The sequence below is a fragment of the Sebastes fasciatus genome, chromosome 16 (assembly GCF_043250625.1).
Source record: "Sebastes fasciatus isolate fSebFas1 chromosome 16, fSebFas1.pri, whole genome shotgun sequence".
Classification (NCBI taxonomy): Eukaryota; Metazoa; Chordata; class Actinopteri; order Perciformes; family Sebastidae; genus Sebastes; species Sebastes fasciatus.
In genome coordinates this window covers 8576466-8601223 of record NC_133810.1, presented here as the reverse complement: position 1 = coordinate 8601223, position 24758 = coordinate 8576466, and the positions used below count along the sequence as shown (strand labels likewise).

Genomic DNA, 24758 nt, shown 5'->3' with positions numbered 1-24758 from the left:
AGTCCCAAGTCAAGACAGGCAAGTCCCAAGTCAAGACCCAAGTCAAGTCTCAAACCAAGTCCCAAATCAAGACTGATAAGTCTCAAGTCAAGTCCCAAGTCAAGCCAGGTAAGTCCCAAGTCAAGACGGATAAGTCCCAAGTAAAGACAAGCAAGTCCCAAGTCAAGTCTCAAGTCAAATCCCAAATCAAGACAGGTAAGTCACAAGTCCAGTCCCAAGTCAAGACAGGCAAGTCCTGAGTCAAGTCCCCAGTCAAGACAGGCAAGTCCCAAGTCAAGACAGGCAAGTCCCAAGTCAAGACAGGCAAGTACCAAGTCAAGTCCTAAGTCAAGTCCCAAGTCAAGACTGATAAGTCCCCAGTCAAATCCCAAGTCAAGACTGATAAGTCTCAAGCCAAGTCCCAAGTCAAGATAGGCAAGTCCTGAGTCAAGTCTTAAGTCCTAAACAAGTCATAATGCGCTCTTCACCAAATGTAATGCCATTTTAACAACTTTTACCAAGTAATTGGCACCAACTGATGCTCAGTAACAAAACGTTGGTTCTTCATTGGTTCAAACAAAGTGGATTTGGGGAATTGAGTGTCGACATGCTGGGAAAGAATAGCGCTAACGTTGGTTGATTCAGTAAATGAAGGTAAATGAATTGATCAAGTAATTCAAATCAAAAGTCTGAAGTCCAAGTGAAGTCACGAGTCATTGGTGTTAAAGTGAAGTTGCAAGCCTTTAACACCAATGACTCTAAAGCCTTCAAATTTGTGACCCGAGTCCACACCTCTGTGCTACTACTAGTGGGAAGACATTTCAAAAACAAACTTCACTGCCATTTCAAACAATATACATTCACACACACATTTGCAAAATCTGCAAACTGCTCAGAGAGTGTTTAGTATTTAAAAAGAGTGAAAGCTTTTAAAAGATTAGCTCATTGTTTAGAGTGTGTGGAATGTCTCAGCACCATGTAAATCACATCTAGCCACTTGGACCATGCCAAACACTGCCTATCAAATCGACACCCTCGAACCAGACAGGCGGGCATACCACTTATGTACGCACATGACAGCAGCGAGACGAGCGCAGATATATCCAGCCACGGACTTAAAATAGGACCCTATCAGGGCCAGCTGTCACAACATTAAGAGGCTGACAGAGTGTGTACGTGAAGGGAACAGCTTCATGTAAGCATCTGTAGGATCAAACAAACAGAGCAGCTATTCAGGCCACAGGGCAACTACTTTAAACAGGTGGACTGCATGGATGACTGGTTATGTTCACACACATGCTGTCACACACACAAAGACACACACAGGCCAGTTCATTACAGACATGAAGCCATGACATTCCAGCCTAACCCACGCTATACGGGATATTTGAAGAGAAGAGTTCATAGTAAATCAGCAGGTTAAAGTAAAAGTTAGAAAGAAATATGCTTATTTGTTTTCTTGCCAAAAGTTCTCCTCATGTCTGTATGGTAAATATAATACTACCACCAGCAGATTGCTAACTTAGCTAAGCACGAAGACTGGAAACAAGGGGAAACAGCCAGTCTGGCTCTGTCCAAACAAGTGACCAATATCTGCCTACCATCACCTCTAAATGCGACGATTGATCGCTTTACGGGGAGTTATGTGCCGGACTATTTCTTGGTCGGGACCAGTAACACCCTGGAGTCTACACTGGTTGCCTGGCAACGTGTTCTGGCCTTTGGACGGATCCAGACTAGCCATTTCCCCCTTTTTCCAGTCTGGGAGCTGCTGGAAGTGTAAATTGTAAGCGCAAAATTACAACAGGTCTTTGATTAAGAATGGTCATTATTTTTATTCGCTTAATTTATTGTATTTAAGTTGTAAAATTGTATTCTATTTTATTGTTATTTTCACGTATCTTATTGTATTTAAGTTGTATAATTTTATTCTATTTTATCGCTATTTTATTAATATAGTTTTACATTTTATTCTGTTATTATAGCTTTTAATTCTATTTTATTCTATTTTTATTATTTTATTGTCTCTCGTGCAGTGGTCCCAAATCATCGAATTATTAAATTGCTGAATTGTTTTTGTCTTTTCTGTTGTTTTCACGGTTAAGTGGATAAGTATAGCTCTCAAAATGTCAAACTTTTCCTTTAAAGCACAGCCCGTTTACTTTAAGTCTGAACCCAAATCATAGAGTCTCCATCCTTCCTGTCATTCTGTAGCCAATGTAGAAGTCCAGCATCATGCATTTGTATATTTCCTGTACTTATGATTGGAATGGACTGCCAAAAGTAAGAAGTTGAGCCAAATGAAAACATTTAAACAAAAAAAAAAATGCAAGTGACCAGGAGCCAAGAAGCTGCGCTTTCAACCTCTGACAGCTGAAACAAGAAACAAATGTTTTCCCTAAAAATCATCCTTCTCCAGGATAAAACCAAAGCACAGCTGCAGTTTAGCAAGAACAGACAAAACAAAACGGGACAGCTACAGTGCACTAATCTGAACTAATGAATCAGTAAATCCTTCGAGGACAAATTCATATTTGCAGTGTGTTGGAACACCGTTTCCTCACTACTGGTTTTGTTTACACAGTACTTAAGCAGATTGGGGATTTGTGTTTCAGTCTGAAATGTATTGTCAAGCCTTTTATACAAATACTGAGAGCCAGACAAAACTTTTATGTGTACTTTGAGGGTGTGTTACTTGAAGCCAAACATCATATACGCAAATATACAGACATTTTATGTAGTAAGAAATGATGGATTATATGTTTAAACAGGTAACAGCAGATATGTTTTCTCTTATACACAATATAAACCCCTTAAGCCACTTTAATACCATTTTGAAAAGGTTGTAATAAACGCTGATGAGACTTGCAAAACTTGGAAACAAGCTTCCACAAATCTGATAAGTGGTGTCTGAGATATTATAAAGGACATTACAGGTTGGTGACAGAATTAAGTATTGCAGTATTGCAGGGTATTACATCTGTATGACAGCAATACGTCACAATCAATACAGCAGAGAGAGACCAAAAGAGAAAAGGAGCATGCTTTTGTGAAACTGACTCAAGCAGTGGGAGCCAGAGGAAGCAGAGCTGAACACTGGGGACGGGGGAGCCTTTAATGCAATGAACCAACACACCTCTGATGTGTTGTTGGCTCTGTCTGACACAGGAAGGAAGGAAGGAAGGAAGGATTTGGGGGAAGAGATGGAGTAGAGAGAAAGAGGGGAGTGAACAGAGGAAAATACCAAGAGAGAAAGACTGAAACGTCCAACCCTCGTCCTAATGTTGACACTAGAGTACTTCCTTGTTTTTATGAATGAAGTGGTACACAAGTTGTAGTTGCCGTGGCGTCCATGTTTGACCAGTCAGCAACGGTGAGCCCTGCAAACCCTGACCCTCAAATTTCTGAACTTTTGGAAAGTACTACCTCCAGAGAAGGGACTTTTTTTTTCTAGCACCTGGAGCTACATTTAGTTTCTGGTTCCTCCGGTCTAAACACAGGTTTAGTTTCTCAGTTTCTCAAAAGGTTCTTGGCCCTCCTGGGGAAGTTCCTGTGATTGAAACACCCTATTGTACTGTGATAAACTAAAAACAGGTAGACTATTCCTCTTAAGGGTGGGGGTAATACAGCATAGTATCGCGATATTTTGAATGGCAATATTGTATCAATACATGGACGTCAAGAAATCAATCTTTTATGATATAAACTATTGACCTCTTAATAATCAGAAGTAAAGAGTGAAGCTAGAGTGAAGATACTGGTATCATATCAAAATAGAAAATCTAAGGAATCCATTGGTACCAACCGTGTAATGTTAGCTTGTCGGGAAGAACACTAAATAACGCTCCAAAGTTATGTAAAATTCTGGCGAGAAAAACCTGGCATGGCCATTTTCAAAGGGGGTCCCTTGACCTCTGACCTCAAGATATGTGAATGAAAACTCTGAGATGAACAGAGTTAAAACTGCATCTTATTAGATAAAACAGATGTTGACAAACTGCACAATTTGCAGTTGAAAAAAGGTAATAAACCACAATAGATCACAATATCAGCATATCGCAAAATGTTTAAAATCGCATTAAGATCGTATTGTGACTTAAGTATCGTGATAATATCACATCGTGGGCCTCTGGTGATCCCCACCTCTAATTCCTCTCATCACGGTTATATCGCAGGGTGCTTAAATCCTCACTGTGGTTCATTCTTTCATGCATTTCATGCTATCGAGTAGATATATCTTGTACTCTTCCTACTTAAGAGGAACCGATTTACCTTGAAGAGGAAAGCACAGCTAGCTCTTTCAAGACACTAGAATCTGGGCGCTCTGTCTCACACATTTAGATAAAAGCTAAACGCTGACGGATAGAGAGCTTGACCTGGCCGGGCCGCTTTACAGAGAGAGAGAGTTGTAAGCTCCGTTTACTGACCCTGAGGCATGAACAGTGAGCGGAGAGCAGAGCAGCGCATGTGAAAGCCCTGGTTCACGGCGGTGAGGAAGTGGAACCGTATTGACTTCCAACTCACAGTTAACTGGGTTAGTGAGCACAACAAACTGCTGCAGTAAGCGCTCCTGTCATGTTGCTGAGCGAGCATGTGCGAGTGTGTGTACAGTAAGTGTGTGAATGTCAGGACATACGGGCCTGAGGCGACTGGCTAGCATGGGGGCTCGGAGTAGATGAGACAGCCCCGATACCAACCTCAACCCCCGGTTGTTAGCGTGTTATATTAAATACTCTGCCTGATTCAAAAAGACACAGTATAGTACCAACCATGTTATTTCACCAGTGACACTATAATGTGGCCCAGACACATTTAAGTATACTTCCTTAAAGCCCCCCTCTGCTCAAAAATGTGGATATTTATAGATTCAGATCTTTTTAATGAAGTAGAATGAGTAGGTGTTTCTGTGTGTATATAACACTGGGTGCAAATTTTTGGCCAAAACAAAGGTGACGTGAGGCGATGCAACTGGTGGCCTTCGTCGCCGCTAGTTCTTTGATGTCGGGTAAGTGTGTCTGAGCCTTAAGGTGACATTTTAAAATTGTTATCTCACCAAAAAGTCCAAAACCCAAAGATATAAAGCGTCAAATCCAAAATATCTGAGAGGCTGGAACCAGCAAATGTTTGCTAAAATGACCATAAGTGAATTTTCACAATTCAATTTCTGTTGTTCAACTGAAAAGGAATATAAAAAGTCTTGAGATAACCCATAGATAGCTCAACCTGCACAGTAACCTCTCCTCGTAAAGTAAATATATTCACTGCGTGACCCTTTAATAACACACATAGAGCTTCTACTACTACTACTAATACTACTGCTGCTGCTGCTGCTACACACGCCCATGAAGTCAGCTGCCCCAGTTCCACATATTGATTAGTGTAAAGCAGGTCATCGATAGATCCAGACAGACAGATAGCAGGATGTCCAAGGAGGGGTTCTCTGCCTTGCTGTTTTAGTCAGTGGTCTCCACAGAGAGAGAGAAGATGGTAATGTGAGATCACTGCACCGCCCACGCCAATCTCTCTCTCTCACTGTGCCCTCAATACATATATACACAGCCTGGACTTGAGCTGAGGGTGTGGTAGCTGTGGTCTGGTTTCCGGTGGCCTACACTAGGGAAACGATCCCCATATTTTAATGTAGAAGTGTCAGTCCACATATCTATTCCGCAGCGGCGCCTCCATTCCCAACCCACATGGAAAACCTCACCCCAGAAAGTAAAACAGAGCTAGTTAAAAATGCATTCTTGTTGTTAAATATGCACAGGATTCACGTTTAGAATATGTTTTCAGTAATTTTTGCATGTCTTAACATGCAAACTACTATGAAACACCTCTGATGCACCCGATTTGACAAATCTTTTGGACGTCCAATACTAGACAGTTCTCGTTCTCAAATAGGATCCGAGAACTGTGTGTGAAAATATAAATGCAAACATATTTTGAAACTGTTTCGGTCGACGTTTAAGGGCTGTCTATGACCAAAGAAATTCGACAAAACACGATTTTATCAACTATGCGATCAGTTGATTTATTCGACAGATCTGTAAAACTGAGTTTCTCCACAAAGAAACACACAAAAGCACCACTTTAGTCAACTAAGACCAAAATGAGTGATTAGTCAACTAATCGACTAAGAGGGGGCAGCCCTACTAGGTTTACATGAGCAACTATCAAAGCCATGTCCATCATGTCATTAGCTTCAAGCCCACGTGCCATGTATTGTTGTCTCATTGTCCTCTCCTCCCTCTGGACCGCACAGGGCAGCGGAGCAACCCTCCTCAGTGACTTCTGACCTTTGACCTGTCCTCCCTGGAGGCTCATGTCGTGGCCCGACGACCCCATCTGTGATTAGGACATCACATCCTCAGGAGAGACATCCATTCAATCATCACCAGATGAGGCTGTAGCATTTCATTTAAACCCGTCTGATATGGCCAAAAATCAAACAGCGGGGAAAAACGTATTTTACTTTTTGAGAATGGACTCACTCATATTGTGATCGAAGTTGCTTACGTTCCTAAATAGTTGGATGTTTTGCAGAATCTGTCTCAATTTACTACACACATTTACTATTATACTGATATGTGTGAGAATCAGAACAAAGATGCTGAGTTACTTTGTAACAGCAGTCCTCCGATTTTCCTGCTTTATTTGAAGTTGCATGGCTTCACAGCACATGAGCAGAATCAAACCAGATTATCGAGTCTAATCTGATCCTCAGAAGTGCAGCTGTCAAACTAAAAATAAGACAAATGGATCTGATCATCAGTGATGCTCTGAGCTTGCTGTGCTTGTCCTGGTGTGTGTGCTGACAGACGCCAGCATGTGTGTGTGACTCAGGTATTTAAAGTGCTGCTGCCACCTCCTGGCAGAAAGATTTGGTCCAGCAGATATTGTGTATAAACACATTAAACTAAACTAAGAAGGATTAAGGCAGCAGCTACCCAGACAGCAAGAACACATTGAAAAAAATGACGGTAGAAATGTTTGTTGCTATTTACAAGTACATTACCGCAGTAGAAAAAGTGATGTGAAACCAGTTTGCTGCCTGTGTCAGAGCTGTCCCGACCACAGAATCTTAATTTGGTGATCCGCATTTTACTGTAACTGTAGATCTATATGTGTTAGCGTCTAGCACCCATAACCCTGACAAGATATACTGACACTTTGACACGAGGCTCTGCTAAAGTATGCCTGTTACTCATACATCAACATGCCGTGGCAGCGCAGAACAAGGAGCAGTCGTACAAAAGCAAGTTCTTGCAGTGCAGAGGTTGTTGTCCCACCCACCATATTTCTCCCTTTCCCATCAAGACACAGCCTTCTACTAACACGGTATTCATGATATGATGAGGCACTCCTACATGAGTAAGAATTAATCAAGCTACTGTTGTGCAAAAAAAATTCCAACTCTGGAGGCTCTGTTTTTTTTTTTTATTTCTATCTTGAACTGGTTGTAATTTGAGCGGTTCTTTATGTACCGGGTATGTTTAATGTCCCTGAGGCCAGTAAAAAGCCTTTAAAACACTTTGTGGACTGTATGAAAAGTGTGGGAAGATTTTACAGTTAGGCAAAGTAGGCAACTTCCGGGAGCCCCCCAACTAAAAGCGCCCCAAACAGCTATAGATTTATTAAGATGCTACTTACAATCTACTTCTACTTCAGAGGAAAACATTGTAGTACTACATTTACATGGCAGAGAAATGTTACTGGTTACATTGCAGATTCAGATTTGACTCAGTATATTAGAAGTGAAACCTCCACCTTGAACAGATGTTAAGTTCTGTGCTGATAAGGCCTCTCTTTCACTCTTCACTTGAAGTAAACATTTGAATGCAGACTGTGCATACTGTACAGTATTAATAGTTTTATTTAAGAAAATAACATTCCCAGTTGGAGAAAGGGTGAAAAGTAAAGCAAGACGGTGTTTGCCTGAGGGCCCTAAATCACTAATCCGCCCCTGAAGAAAAGCATGGATGTAAGAATATCATTGCTTTGAACCATATAATGTATGGCGAGGACATGACCCTATGGTGGCAGAAAAAAACATTCAAAACCCGTTGCAGAGTTCAAAATTATTCCACTGCATCTTTCAGGAGGAACCAGCTGAGCCGGCCTTTGTAGAGAGTTCAATCCCCCCTCGGCCCACCGCCGCCTCCACCAGAATGTACAGTATGCCAGTCGAGTCTGTCACTGACACAGAGAGGATATTGTAGACAGGCAGATACAACACGTCCATTCAAGCCGGCAGAACAAACAGCTTGGCTAACATCCTGCCTGCACAGCCAGCCTTTTAACATTTACATTACATAGACTACTGACTCCCCGAGCCTTAGTGTCAACATTGTGCTCGGCTATAGCATGACAGGGCTAAAAGCCAGGGACCAAAAAGGCTTTAGTGAATAGTATATTCAGAATGCATACATTTTAATTAGGGCTGTCAATCTATGAAAATATTTAATCGCGATTAATATGATTGTCCATAGTTAAACGTTTTTATCTGTTCAAAATGTACCTTAAAAGGAGATTTGTCAAGTATTTAATACTCTTATCAACATGGGAGTGGGCAAATATGCTGCTTTATGCAAATGTATGTATATATTTATTATTGGAAATCAGTTAACACAAAACAATGACAAATATTGTCCAGAAACCCTCACAGGTACTGCATTTAGTATAAAAAATATGCTCAAATCATAACATGGCAAACTGCAGCCCAACAGACAACAACAGCTGTCAGTGTGTCAGTGTGCTGACTTGACTATGACTTGCCCCAAACGGCATGTGATTATCATAAAGTGGGCATGTCTGTAAAGGGGAGACTCGTGGGTACCCGTAGAACCCATTTTCATTCACATATCTTGAGGTCAAAGGTCAAGGGTTGCCTTTAAAAATGGCCATGACAGTTTATATACAAATAAAAAAAAGAACGTGGGAACAAAAAGAGTAAACCTTTTTCTAAAAATTAGGAGTTGGAACGAAGCTCTCTATACATTGCACATAAGCGCACTACTACAGTAAATCCTCACAAGGGATAAATATTAGAGCTATAAAAGTCCTCTATAAAAGCCTTTTAAGCTTGTACATGTTTAAATATTTTGACATGGTCGGCAGACTAAAAACACACAGCCCTAGCCCTGCATGCCTGAAACAGTAAATGTTACATCAAGTGTCTCTGTGGGAAACCACTGGAGTTACAGCATCCCACAGAACTTTCCAATACTCAGCCTGTATACCATAGAAACAGGTCAACTCTACTCTATAATCTGCGCCATAGTGCTGTAAGCCACTATTATACACAGCTGCGCAGGACGGAGACGCTCTGTTTGAGTTTCATTAATGGACACGGGGACGGCAAATAGGCCTCAACAGAAATGTCAGCTTGTCAGAGGGTTGCATGAGATGGGGAATTCAGCATGAGTGCTCTCTACTGTACCATAAACTGTAGTGAGCTGGTGAGTCAACGGAATTAGATGAGCTTAAGTAGCTATCTATGATTAACATTTAATAGGAAACTCGTGACAAGCAGTTGAGGGGGCTGAACTCCCACCAGTTCAACAAACTTAAAGGGGACATATCATAAAAAACTCACTTTATCAGTGCTTGTGCATTTGGGTATCTGGAGTGCCGATCAACCCCTAAACTGTGAAATAAGACGACCCAGTCAGTTTTTTATGGGCTGCCTGGATTAGAAAACATGTGATTGAAGAAGTCATTCAGATCCCCTTCTTATGTCACAAGCAGGCTCATTAGAATATACCGCCCACCGCTTGAGAATGACCTTTGCAAAGGTGCACCATATTTTGCTTGCAAGCCAATCAGAGCAGACTGGGCTTTTTACGTGAGGTAGGCTTTCCGCAAGTAAATCAAGGAAAGCTATTCGCCACACTCGCGGGTAAATGTTTTTATACCAAAATAGTCATGTTATAAAAAACAATGCACAGAGACTCTACAGCTTTGGTGTCATTTACGGGCACGCTGCTTCTGTCCTCTGCTACCAGATGTGTTTTTAAACTGACCGTTTCGAGCGCTCCTAGTTTCGTGCCACTGTTAACCGTATACGGGACGTCAGCTACTCCACTAAACTATCACTTGCCGCCGGTCAAATTGACTGTTTTGAGATCAAGACTTCTTGAGTTGTATTCAGGCTTGACTTGATTAACAGTTGATCAATATATTAAAATCATTTTGCTTGAAATTTTGCTCTGGTCTCTTCTTTAATTTTGTAGCCAGTTCAACATAATACTTTATTATCTAAATGAAATGTACTTAAATGAATATATATGAGACCCAAAAAGGCAATTTATTGTCTGGGCCGGTAAAAAAATATGCTTGGCCGGTGGATTTTCTTCATCTACTAGTCCTCTTGGAGTCAAAAAGTTAAATTCGGACCCTGAATACAGGTATATTCAGAACATTGAATCATGTAAACATGTTTCAAGTATGAACTGGAAACTAGCAGGATATGTCCCCTTTAATGTCTGTGTGCTTTATGCAATGTTTTTATGTTTCACCACCTAGTTAGCTGTTATGGCGCTTGTCCGCCTGTGTGTCTGAGTGTGTGGAGAAATATTCATGTGAACACAGTAAAGTAAAGAGCATGATATATAACAGAAACTCAACACTACTCAACACCACCAGGATTCCCACAAAGACTAGATGATTAGATTCGATTTTTGAGCACCTTCTTTTGTTGAAATGACTATAATTTCATTGATTTGAGACATGAAGTTCCCGTCAACGAGCCGATAAGGACACATTTGCTAATCAAAGCATTAAATACTGGTTATGTTTGCTATATTATGTTGCTTGTGACAGCTGTAATGCTTCTTGTTTGTAAGCTATTACACAACTACACATTTATTCTAGATAAAACATCATGTTAGAATCAAATAAAACACAGCAGAGGAGAAAAAAATATCCACAGTCTTTACTCACAGCTGCACAATCTCCTCACCGGGCAGCTCAAGAGAGAGCTTAGCATCAAGCACGATATAACGTTAATATTCCTAAAGCCTTCATAGGTTAAACCTACAAGGGCCGACAAGGTCAACTATGATCCCATGGTATCATACCTCCAGACAGGATCATTATCCACACAACACAGCAGCTCAGTGACAATCCCCTGCTCCAGCGCGCAGTACGGCCTTATCAGTCAGCATCAGTGTGAGGGTTTCAAGCACACTTGCAGCACTTAAATCTTTAATCCCCCTCTTTTTGCTCACAGCTCAGCCTCTTTTCTATACTCAACAAAGAAATTATTTTCAGGAGCAGACCCAGGTTTGAAAAAGAGGGGCTCGCATAAAAGATCTTTTTCAAGCTCTCACCACACAATGTGATCCTGCAGACACACACACACACACATGAATTTGAAATCATTTAAAAGCAGCGCGCCGCAGAGTGACACTAGCCAACGTCTGCTAAGCGAAAAAACGCTGAAAACAAATACAGTGCAAGTCCTGGATCCTGAGAGTTTTTCCGCGCTGAAAACTAAAAGGAGGTGGGTTCGTAAAAAGCCGAGTGACGACAGTGGTGGTGCTGGCGGTGGAGAGGGCTGTGGAAACAGGGAGAGAAAAGAGAACTTGTACTTGACTCAGACTGGCATATGAACTGGACGACTATACGCTTGTCAAATCACCAAAACATGTGGCGTTGAGGAAAATACCAGCCCTAAACACGGCTAAACAGACCAAGATAGATGTGAATAGAGGGTATGAACGCTTCCTCTTTAGAAGACGGTTACTTAGAAATAAGTAGAAGTAAAGTCTTTCAGATGAATCACAACCTCCCCGCTGGGATGCCAACTGCGCAGCATGGCACATTTTATCACTTTGCAAGTGCAGTACTATAATCTCTGACTTTGTATTGGGAAGGTCTGCTCCTCTTTTACTCCTTCAGTACTAGAACAGAGGGTAAAAGAAGAGTGAGTCTGGTACAGAAAAGCACCACACCAGCTGCCGTTCCTCCACCGGCCAAACCAAACAGCCACACACACGCAAAAACACTGCCACACAGAAATGGAAAATCTGACCCTTTATGTAATCTTAGCTGCAGTTTTTTTTTTTCTTTGCTGAAATGAATGAAGTAGGCATAGGAAGTTTTCTTTTCGCCTGCAATGAACTTTCTGTGGCAGTGGGGGAAAGTGCACGTTCACATTTTAAGCTTTTGCTCATAAACGTTCTGTTATTCCGTCTAAACAATCCACCAAAATCTACTTCTGAAAAAACGAGAAATAGGCCATGCCACTGCTGAATCATTTTCATTTTTATTTGTAGAACTAGATCGCCTTATTGTTTCACAGCTTGGTCCAAGTTTCGTGAGCCGGACACGTCGCGCTGGACGGGCTCATTTGCTTAACAGACTGTTCCCACCTTTTCGTTTTGAAAGAGCAACGGCCAATGAGGGAACTCCAACACTCGGCCGACCAATCATGTAACTCCATCTCTCACTCAGTGATAGACTTTTGCGTTTGTAGGCCCTCTGCGGTCCATCCAAAAATCCATATCACTACTTGAAAATGTCACAGTGACACAGCACATCATCAATATCAGCCTTTGACACACAGGGAGATTTTATTTTGATGTTTTAAGACTGCCTATTATGTTCCATAAATAAACAAAATGCTACCACTGGTGCTTTGAAGTTGTGTAAATCCGAATGTTTCATCTGTACTAATTACACTGTATCTCTTGCCCAAACTAGCTGTTGGGTTTCACATATTTCAAAGCCATCTTAAACACTCCTAAAAGTAATTTCCAAAGTGTTTCCCACTCCCTCCTGGCTCCCTCTCATTACCAACTCATTTTGAACTCATCTATCATTTCGCTTGCTTGACAAGAGCACAGTCACCGCCTTTGTTACACGCTCTCATTTTACTCGGCTATTAGCATTAATCTTAATTATTCAAGCTGTAAGTTTTGAGAGTCCGACACTTAGAGCTGCTCAGCTTTTCATCACCTGCGGTTTTGAGCTCATTTGTCTTTCATGCCTCTCTAACTTCTCCCCCCATTATCCCCTCCCTCACCGTCTTCTGCTGGCCTCAACAGTGGAGGACACACCGGCCAGAGAGGTTGACGTCTGTTTAAAGCAGCAGATGTTCGAGACTGGACACACAGCGCTGAGCTGAACTCACTTACGGACAGAGCTCAGCTGACAAGTTTGAGGGTGGGCTGCTAAGTTTAGGCAGGCACACAAACAGAAATGTGCAAACACAAACATGAAGAAGCATGTAAATGAATACTGCAGCTCTGCTTCTCTCTGCGGGAGTTTAAGTAGCTGATGCATGCTTCCACTTGGCCCTATACGCATAGCTGTCGTCTACATGGCCTTCTCGCCACAGGCAAGCTGTCAGAGAGCCAAGATATGGAACAGATAGCTGATCTCTTTCACCAATCTGTTCAGACAGGCAGCTCTGCTCCGCTTCTCACACTCTCGCTGCAGCATGAATCAAAAACAGAACCGAGCGGCGTGGCTCCGTGCTTTTCAGACTATTTTGGACCGTGTGAGACTGCAAAGACTGCAAAGCACCGAGTGTCTTACAACTGGGCTCACTAGCTTTAGCCAGCCTGCCGTGGGACTTGAGGAATTAATTCTGTTTTTGTTTGGTTGGGTTTCATGCAGGCCTCAGATGTTTTCTGTTGTCCTCGGGGTCATGTAGGAACCAGGTGAACCTGGAATGCGTGGTTTCTCTGGTGAGAGCCGTAAAAACATCAGCGAAATTTAACCACTACAAACACTAAAGAAATGGGACTCATGAGTATGCTTCATTATTCTTGGTCAGATGAAAAAACAGCCATCATCCTTTTAAAGGTTTCCTATAAATGGAAAGTTAGGCCTAAAAGCCAACATTTACGTTGGGGGTGGGGGGGCTGACGAGGGATTTAGTGCAGATTGTAAGCAGATAAGCCATAGCTTAAAGAAACATTAGTACAGTACAGATGCTAAACTAAAATGTATAATTTTCATACATGCAGGAAAAATGTGCATAGTGGGCAACTCTGGGGTCTGAAAAGTGAAGCCAATGCAGAAGTGCCTTAAACTTGCATTCTTTCTAATAGCCAGCAGGGGGCGACGACTCTGGTTGCAAAAAGAAGTCTGATTGTATAGAAGTCTATGAGAAAATGACTACTTCTCACTTGATTTATTACCTCAGTAAACATTGTAAACATGAGTTTATGGTCTCAGTCGCTAGTTTCAAGTCTTCTTCAATACAGCATGATGTTCATTTAGTACATTATGGTCCCATTTAGATTCAAATAGACCATAAAGCAGGGGATGCTTTAGGGCGTGGCTACCTTGTGATTGACAGGTCGCTGCCACGGCGTTGTCCGGTCTGGGAGTTGTCTGTGTTTTTGTCTTACAACTTTTTCAGTTCATGAAAGTTAATTATAACCTTTTTGGTCGCCTAAAAATGTCTTATACAGCGTACGGTTGCACTAAGCTCCACCACCTCGTTTCACTTCTGGTTGCAACCAAGATAGCGACGTCCAACAACCAAGATGGCAACAGCGAAAATGCCGACCTCAAGGCTTCAAAACAGTCCACAAACCAATGGGTGATGTCATGGTGACTATGTCCACTTCTTTATACAGTCTATGGTGCATACAGTAGTATTTTTATAAAAACAAATACAAAAACTACATGATTAATTAAAAAAATCTGAGCAAACTTTTCTAAACTTTTATCCAAATCCAGTTGTTCTGGTCCTCTCCTCCAGACAATAAAATCATTCTGTACATGAATATGTGGCCATGTGCCAACATTCCCATATAGTTTGAATACATTTGCATGGAAAATATCATGGTGCGTCTCATTGAATCACAAAATCGGAAGCCAACACGCCATGTTATCACGAAAGTTACACAGCCAAACCTCCAGCGACCGTACACTGACACACACACAAATCCCTGCCAGTGAATGGCGTCTTATCTGTGTAGATATAACCCAGTGTAATTTCCAGTTAACCGTGGACTGAAGACTATTTGACTGAGCTCACCAAATGCAAGATTAGGCCACAGAGGCTGGCGAACAAAACACTTCTCTCACATACTCAACTCTAGGTACTTGAAACTTTCTCAGCCCTCGTACTAATATAGTTTCCGCCTTGAAAACCAGGCGAACGAAAAAAAGGCTAATGCAGTCCAGACCACCCCAGTGAAAAACAACTCTAACCATGGAGCATCTAGCTTTGGTGCAACCACAATCAAGACAAGACAGAAAAAGATCGTATCCAAAAGCATTTAAAGCAAATCTAAGGACTGTATATCAAACGCACACTAACGGTTTACACATGTCAACACACCAGGTTTCTACTTTTGGCCGCTGTGAAGACCAACTGGTTTCAAGAGCACTACAGAATAGTTTACACTCAGGCAGTGTTTCTTTATTCTCTGGCAAACTTGGACAAAAGACAAAATTCAAAAGCACACCTCCATATCAATCATCCTACAATGACAGGAAAATTGCTCTAATTATACAAGATTACAAAATAAAAGCGTGATGTGAGCTACAGACTAGTCTGAATCAACGGATGTAGACTGCAGGTAGAAGCCTGCCATTGGCTGCATATAGCAGCACACGGCGTTCTCCACACCTTCCGTTATCTGCACCATCTTTTTGGCACTGTCGCTGCATCATGGGCATAGCGCCACCCTGCATCATGGGCATAGCGCCACCCATGACGGTTTTGATTATGAAGAAATACCCTCAGACCAGAGCATTGGAGAGCACTGTGGAGATGGGTCTGGCTATACTAGTTACAGAGTTCGGCGGGTCATTTTGTTGCATAAAGCTTCGGGCTCGGGTCAGATTATTTTCAAATGTGACTTAATGTAACTCAAATTCGGCATAACCAAGCAGGTTCAGTGAGGTCGGGTCTGAAAGGCACAGGTACAGGCCGGGTTCGGCTCTCGGTTTTAGGGCTGTGCAGAACTGTAGTTAGTGATCAAGTAGGGAAAGACAGAACACACTGTCATCTCTCATCATCCTCTGTCAACAAATATTCCTAGCTTTTCAAATATAGCTGTAATAGCTGCTATCATATAGGGACAGATATTTAAAGTAGGGCTGTCAATCGATTAAAATATTTAATCACGATTAATCGCATGATTGTCCATAGTTAATTAATTGCAAATTAATCAAATGTTTTATCTATTCAAAATGTACCTTAAAAAGGAGATTTGTCAAGTATTTAATACTCTTATCGACATGGGAGTTGGAAAATATGCTTGTTTTATGCAAATGTGTGTATATATTTATCATTAGAAATCAATTAACAACACAAAACAATGACAGATATTGTCCAGAAACCCTCACAGGTACTGCATTTAGCATAAAAAATATGCTCAAATCATAACATGGCAAACTGCAGCCCAACAGGCAACAACAGCTGTCAGTGTGTCAGTGTGCTGACTTGACTATGACTTGCCCCAAACTGCATGTGATTATCATAAAGTGGGCACGTCTGTAAAGGGGAGACTCGTGGGTACCCACAGAACCCATTTTCAGTCACATATCTTGAGGTCAGAGGTCAAGGGACAAATGATTTGGTAGGTTGTGAGAAAGTTTCAGTGGAACCAATGTTTACTTTTTTGTAAAACGAGCAAAACTGATTGAGCCTGGTTTGATTAATCCTAAATGTGATCTGGCAAAGCCGGCATAACAGAAAATTATGAGATTGCATACCTGAAAGCAAATGCATTTAAGAATTCACCACAGAAAACCACCTAAGTACAAAAGTATGTACATTAAAGTATGTATCAGACGCCGCCTCGCGTAGTCATCACATTTTTTGTTGATGGCAGATACAGTAAGTGATCACTGACATCACTAAAAAGCCTAACCTCACTTTAACCGTCTCACTGGATATGTGTGTTGGAAGTTGTTTCCATATGGGGAGATCAATCTGTCTCCGGCTGCTCCTCCTCAGACATGCCTACTTAACTGCACCGTCTGCTGCTGAGTCAATGGACTTCCTCTCTCATCCCTCTCCTAAACACACTGTCAATCAGGCCATTGAGGCTGATCTGACTCTTATCAGTGAATGGGACTGGGGGAGCTTCAATTGGGAGCAGACGCAGTCACTTCCCAGGTCATGACCTCTGCTCTGACTGACATCAGGGGAAAGCACTTTGAGGGGAATTAACTGGAAATCAGCCTGGGTTTTGAATTGTTTGTTTTGTTATTGGCGATGAATCAATTCAAGTCAATGTACAATTTGGATGTTTTTTAGTGTTGCAAGATAAGACTACAGATTGTACTCCTAAATAAAAGTCTAAAAAACAAACACAGATACAGCAAGCGTGCATCTAGTATAGATCAGCGATTCTCAAAGTGGGGTCCGTGGCACGCTGTCAGGGGGTCTGCGAGATAATTTGCTATAAGTCATATAAAAGTGCATATCTACAGATGGGAACCATATGCACCAATAAAACAAGCATATTGCGTCCATTACTCCCACCCACGTTAGCTTCGGTCCAATAGAAACTCCACACATCACGTCAATCTGTCACTGTTTAAAAGTAAGTATGAGTCAAATTGAACTGTGTTTCTGTTCATCACTATGAAACAGGTCTGAAGTATTTATGTTAAAAAGTTTCAGAAAACAAATAGTTCCAATGGCTAAGAGCACAAATAAACATTATGCTTAATTACGGTTGTTGATTACAATTAATTGCTACGATTAAGAGGGGCTCCAAAAAGTTTGAGAACTCCTGGTATAGATAGTATAATCATTGTAATTAAAAGCTGCATCACATATGAATCCATACGTAATCAAAATCATCTTCAAACTTAATCCCTGCAAAAGGTTATTGAACTCATTGAGTTCAATAACCTCATTGAGTTCAATAACCTTCAGTAACTAGTGCCCTGTCGATGATTATTTGCACACAGTGGGTTAACATAAATGTGTTAGATATGGTTCAAACTGTCTGATAAGAGTGGAATGAGCGGCTACGATTTGATCTGATAGAAGTGAGTGATAAATCTTGACTGTGTCAAAGAGTAGGCCAAACGCTGTGCAGATAAGAGCAGCATGCACAGTAGTTAAAACCTGAAGGACAAAACCTCAGCCAAGAAAATTATATAACTATAAAACAAAAATGCATAAATGGCAATTCAGAGTTAATCTAGTATTCCCAGATAAAAAAAAATTATATATTCTGCCACCAGCAGTTGGTTCCAGTTGAACGCTACTGGCACAATTCATAGTTACTGATTAATGGATATTGTTACACCCAGCCTTTTGGCAGATCTGTAACCAAGCAAATATTAACTGACATCTTCGATGTACTCCCCAAATGCCCTTGTTGGAACATTATTTGAAAGTATTGTCTTATTAATAGGCTGGTATATACTTTACTCAATTAGCTTTTACTCTATTGTGGACTATCGTATCATTCAACACTCCTTTTCATGCAACTGGGCTGGTGTGTCACAAAAGTGTCTCCGAAGTATATTTATAAGACACAAAGAGCCATTTAAGGATACAGTATTATTTACAATACTTAATGAATGTGTTGTGGACACCCAGGTATGACGTGGGTGAGACTTATCCCAGCGTAAGCTCAAGGGGAGCAGCTTTTCTTTATCATGAATGGGCCGACATGTTTGGATTCCTCATTCATTGTTTAATACAGTCGTGTTTGTGCTGCTGGCGGGAAGTTCAGGGAATCCAGCTGTCACACTCCCGGCATTCCAGAGGTGAGCGCTCTGCATTCCTTTCAAACTTCGTCAGTAAAGGAGTTGACCGAACAAGCCAACAAGTGATCCGGAGAACGACTGAGTGAGCATGAAAGTACTTTGTGTAAGTTAAAGTGAAGGGCTGACAACAAAGCAGCAAAAAGAGCAAATAAGTGAATGCATTTCTGACCAAGCGAAGACACAAGTGAACGAGTGAGTGATTAAAAAAAAGACAGCTGAAACGAAAGTAAGCAACTGAGTGATTCATAAAGTGCGTAAGACAGCGATTGAGTAAAATTGGTGACTTAGTGATTGAGTAAAAGAGTGTGTGAGTCACAATAATGGATGAGCTCAACAATCAAACCGACTGCTGTGTTATTGCTTGCTTGCACAAACCACAAGTCATTGTGTTGAAATGCATTTTATCATCACCTTGTGCAGTTTGTACAACTTGCACTACTCATACCTCTTTGTTAACCAAACCACTTGTGCCTCAGGGGAAATCCATGTATGCTCCACAATGCTTCATGTACTTACACTTTGGTTAACCGTACAGTATGTTGCTCAATCGTACTGTTGGCCTCCAGGTGTATACGTCTGAATTCCATGGAGGCTACATGTGCCTTTGCTGGAACATCGGTTACTGCACAAACTTGCAGATACTGTAATTAAATACCTATATATGAGCTCATATTCCTGTACGTATAGACAGAGGTGACTTAAAATGTTCAAAACATCCATGAACCAATGAGACCAGCCCATATTCCTACGCAAAACAGTTTGTACTGTACGCCTAATTCTGATACTTGGTGCCAGGACTGAACAATGACAAGGTGGAAGGGAGTCATTTCCAGCCGGGCTTCACTCTTGTAAATCATGTGAGAAGCGGAAGAAAAATTTGCTTGGCGTCATTCTCACAGACGGGAAGGTTGTCAGTACAAGGTCTCATAGCAAGTATTTTGTTTTCACTTTACAAAACAATGTGGTACATAATCCTGTATCTCACGTCCAAAGTTAGATCCACCTACAATAGATCAGCTCTGTTTCTGAGTATTAAAATAACAGGTAAGCTGCTGTACTCAGCGTGTGTGAGGCATGTGTTGAGACGGAAAGAGTATATAAGGATAGTAGATCAAATAAAAGATCAGATTTCTCTGATGTATTTTGCATTTTTCCTACATAATATGTGATCTGAAAATCTATAAATTTATATATTAATTTACCTCATGTACAACTTTAAAAGAGACCCATACACAAAGGAGCCATAAAATAAGGCCAAATATGCACATGGACAATTTGAACTTTGCTATCAAAAAGCAAAACATTAAATCACAAATGTAGCACCCTGGCTTTGTTTAGAAAGAGGAGAGGTGTTGGGTCAGAGGTCTGAATTGGAAGCGGAGGGCAGATGGTAGTCGGCAGCGCAGGGTTTCTGTTCTGATGTGGACAGTGACTCAGTGTTTCCACAGTGGGATCTGCCAAAACAAGGGGCCTCCCACAACACCGCTTCTGTCAGCGCTCCAGACTCAATCACACTCAATGGGAGCAGCTGGCAGCCAGTCAATTTCAAATGGATGTGATGGGACAGTCGATGCAGACTTTCAAAATCTTGTTACAACTGAGCAGGAAGTTAGATTTTTGTGATCCAGTAGTGACTGATGGATTCATAAACTAAGGATGCACTTTCTGTGTTTGATGAAGCAGATATAAAACTCCAGACCATGGGGTTGGACCCTGCCAAACTGGTGGTTTAAGTGGGATGACTTGGCAGAATCAACCACAGATTCCTGGTACCCATTACCTACTCATCCTACATCTCCATTTACAACAATGCCAGACAAACTTTTTTCGAGTTTAGTTAACTGTTTGACTAGAATTTAATGGAAAAAGTCTTATAGCTCCAGAAAACTTCAACTCTTATTTGGCAGGTGCTATTAGCACCCAGGTGTCAATATACTATTTGCACACGACCCGGGCACACATAAGATACCATATGTGTACATGTACTGTATGTATGGTTTTCTTAAACCTAACCATATAGTTTTGGTGCCTAAACCCAACCAAACTGTGACTGAAAACTGAAAATAACAATTTAAAAAACAGAAGATAAGAAGTCAACTTAGTGAAAAATGGGCTTCTCATGGTACTCAAACTATAGTCTCTGAGGTGAACGGCTTGAGTTTGACCCATTCATCCACCGCAACCCTACTCATTGCACGTACTCCTAATTTATTTCAATTGTGCAAGTTTTAATTGTTCTTTCATGTCAGCTAGTGTTGGCCATGTTTCATGATGTCTGGAGACAAACAAGCATTCACACGTTACGGGAATATCCGAGAAGACGCCGACAGCAGAAACAGCTGGTCAGTCATGTTCGCTACATCAGCATTTATTCGGCATTTCCAAATCCCATTTAGGGATTCATTCATCCACAGTTTCCATACAGCTTTTCTAATGTGATACTTCAAAATGAGCATAAAAATATGTGAATGGAGACACTGCTATTGTAAGCTGATTGAGAAAATGTGTTTCCAGGGCTTTTAAAAGATAGCTCACTGATGCATCATATGCAAATTTGTTATGTCTGTGATGAAGGGTGAAGAAGCGGAACGAGGTAGAGTCGGGGTCATCTTCTGATAAGAAGCAAAACTTCATCTGCTCACAAAGCCTTTTCAAGTCGTAGACACAAAGGCAAAGTATTTGCCCTTCAAAAGTTGATACCATTGATCAAGGTCAGAAACAGGTCATGGCTGCTAATATTGTGCGGCCACGTACAAGAATAACAGTAACTGAGCTGGAATCGCTTGGTGAGAATACATTTCTATGGTCCAACGCTGGAAAAGTTAAAGAAGATATACAAAGCCTTGAAGGATGTGTAGCAGGTATGCCTCTTTATATAACCTTCTACCTGTGCACTCTGCCAAGAACTACAAAGTGGCCTCCAAAAAATCCATGAAAAACAAAAGAAGACTCAATTGTAGTAAAAGTAAAAGCTTTTTTTTGGGTCACACTGACTGGTAAAGTCGTGAGGAGCTGTGGTTCATCAGGATAATGCTATATTACAGACTTTGAGCTGACAATGTCATTGCAAAGAAAAGCTGAATGGTACATTACCAGTTGTAGTCTCTTATCTCTAGAAATCTGAGCATATTACGAGACAATTTAAAGAGATTCACGGTGGCATGAAAAAGGTTGGCTTTGCCAAAGTTTTAGGATGACAAATACAAAAGCTGTCTAGTCATTTCCTCTCACGCAAACACATGTGCTACAAAACATATCCCTGGTACGTCAAGGCCCTACGAGATAAGAAGTTAACAGTTTATAAAGCTAAATATAAACCAGCGAAGACTCCCAGTCGCCAGACACAATGGAAATGGAGAAAATCAGAAAACAGATGCTTAGAGAGATATATCTGTTGTAATTGTTGCATCTGAATTAGTCATGCCTCTCAATCACTTTCGCATTGTATCAGTGTGTGCCGCTGCTTTGCACAACTCTAACAGCTCACAGGCCGGTCACGCATACAGTGGGAAATGACGCACGAAAGCCACGCAGACAAACACACAGAAGCATTTTTAATCTTTAGTCTTCAAAGTCCTGACTCATCTCAACAGACTGAATAAATCACTGTCAACAGCTCGGACCTCTGGAGACAATCTGTGCTCTAACCTTGCCCCGCTCTTGACATCTTTTTCTCTTCATGGGCAAAACAAAAGACAAGTTCAAAAATAAGAAAGCGCATCAGTTCTTTTTCCAGGTCGCGTTCCCTCGTGCATCAGCGCTGCTTGGCTACCGCGAGGAATGCTGCTGCTGTTGACTACAGTCCAGTCTCTGAAGGATTTACAGGGCAGGCTGTCTGAAACCAACATACTGCCTGAGCTCTGCTGAACACACATCAAAAGTATTCAAAAATCCTCAAGGTCAAAAATGCAAGAACAAGAAGCCACATGTGTATCACATTGAAACAGATTCTTTGCATTTTTGTAGCCTGTTCATTTTGTCTTGTAGATCTCATTGGTGGCTGACTGAAACTGCCCTCAGGCGTCATCTGGGTTAAACGAATAGAGAGCTCCAGGGATGACATATTTTTGTAGCCCAACAAGAAAGTTAGTATCGCACTGGTTCCCTCGGCAAAAAGGCCATTGGGACTTTTCCATTGGGTTTTGGATTGTTGCAGAAAATAAGCTCTGTGGCAAACAAACGTTTATGATACTTACACGTTTTGTTCCGAAAGAATAATCTTCACAAATAAACACCACTTATGATTTTTAAAGCGTAAATGCAATCGCCAGAAGTATAAAGCAAACGTTGGGCTATAAACGAACGTTGTTTAACTCTCATTTTATGTCTTAGAACAAAACGTTAAAATCTCTTAAAAAGGTAACTTCAGTTTTTTTCAACCTGGACACTATTTTCCCACGTTTTTGTGTCAAACTGACTAATTGGAACAACAGTTTCTGAAATTGGTCCAGTATTGAGGGAGTATGCTACAGCCGCCAGCCACTAAATGGCCTGTAATGTATTTATTTGGGGCTTGTTTTTTTTTACCACACTGACACGCTCATATTGTTAATATAAGTGTCTGACAACATTATGGAAATGACCCTACAGAGAAATAATACATTATTCTTACCTTTTGCTTTCTGTTTGTTATTGTGTCATGTGACTTGTTGCTGGAAGACAACAGTGGAAATGTGAGAGTTTGAGAGGAGTACCGGTGTTGTCAGAGTTTGTTGTGTTGGAGTACACAAAGCGTAGCTCAGTCTTATCGATAAGATTTTGCTGATTTTGACAATGTGGATGTGACGCGAGATTTCACAACCAGACTTTTCAGAGTGAACAGACAGACCAGATTAAGCGAAAGGTTAAAAAAAACAACATTTTATTTCTCTGTAGGGTCCTTTCCATAATGTTCTCAGACACTTATAATAACAATCTGAGCCTTTCAGTGGCAAAAACAAGCACTTTTAGTGGACGTAAACTGACGGTGAGGAATTGCTCCGAGGGATTACATTACAGCTTGTTTAGCCGCTGCAGTTCCCCCTCAATACTGGACCAATTTCAAAAAACTGTTGTCCCCATTAGTCACTTAGACACAAAAACATGGTGTGGAGAGATACTCAATTTGTTCTCTGCTTAAGGCAAAAGGCAGCAAAGCTTTACACAATGCATGAGGACAGTGTAACACTATCTGTGGATAACGGATTACATATGGCTGATAAAGAGAGGAAGTTGTAAAAGTCAAAACTGGTTTAACGTGAAATCTCAGGCAGATTCTGTCAATTCCTTAAACTGTGTGCTTTTGAATTTGGATGGGGGAGGGGTTTGGGAGCATTTCTGCAGAGCACAATATTAAGTCTTTCAAAATACAGTTTACAAGGTTTTGCTGCATACCAGCCCTGCTAAGCTACAAGAGGGAAACAGCTGCTGACACCAGCCAGGTCTCTGAGGACTCAACGGTCAGGGGGATTTTTGTGACCTTGTATGCATTAGTGATCTGCAGAAGGTTTGTATATGTAACCTCACTGTACTTTCAAAACAGCTGCCATTTTCACCACATACGGAACATCAACAAGTATGATTCTCCAAACTGCAAATATTTAAAAGGTCATTTTCAAGATGCTGACAGCAACAGCTTTGGTTCTTAAAGAAGCAGTTGCCATAAAAGTAAAAGCTATAGTATAATTTCATAAGCACCAGAAGATGTAGGATATCAGGTCGTCAACAGCAAATGTACCAACTTCCATAAAAAAGTAGTATGGGTTGAATCACAACTATGTTCTTATCTACAGTATAGCAATAAAGAGAGGCAGTGTGGGATTTACTCAGGTAAAAACATTGTGGAGTATTGCTTTAATAGGATATTAAATTGCCAATTCATCTTGTGGCATTTTGCAGATGGATAATTTGTGCAGAAAATGAAAACTGCATGAAATTCTTTCTGCAGCAATCTGCTACTGAGTTATCGTGTGTATTCATAGTCAGGTTGACCATCTATCTTTACTCTGTTCTGCTTATAGACTTGTGGTAGAAGGCCATTCCTTTAGTCCTGGACAATATGTTTTAACGATTGCATTGCATACATTTGGTGAAAG

General features: G+C 41.1%; 1 protein-coding gene across 5 annotated transcripts in view; it reads right to left on the bottom strand.

Moving 5' to 3' along the window:
- The window catches only part of rapgef6 (Rap guanine nucleotide exchange factor (GEF) 6), a 164159-nt gene that overhangs the window by 126467 nt on the left and 12934 nt on the right, over positions 1-24758 (bottom strand). The window lies entirely within an intron of this gene.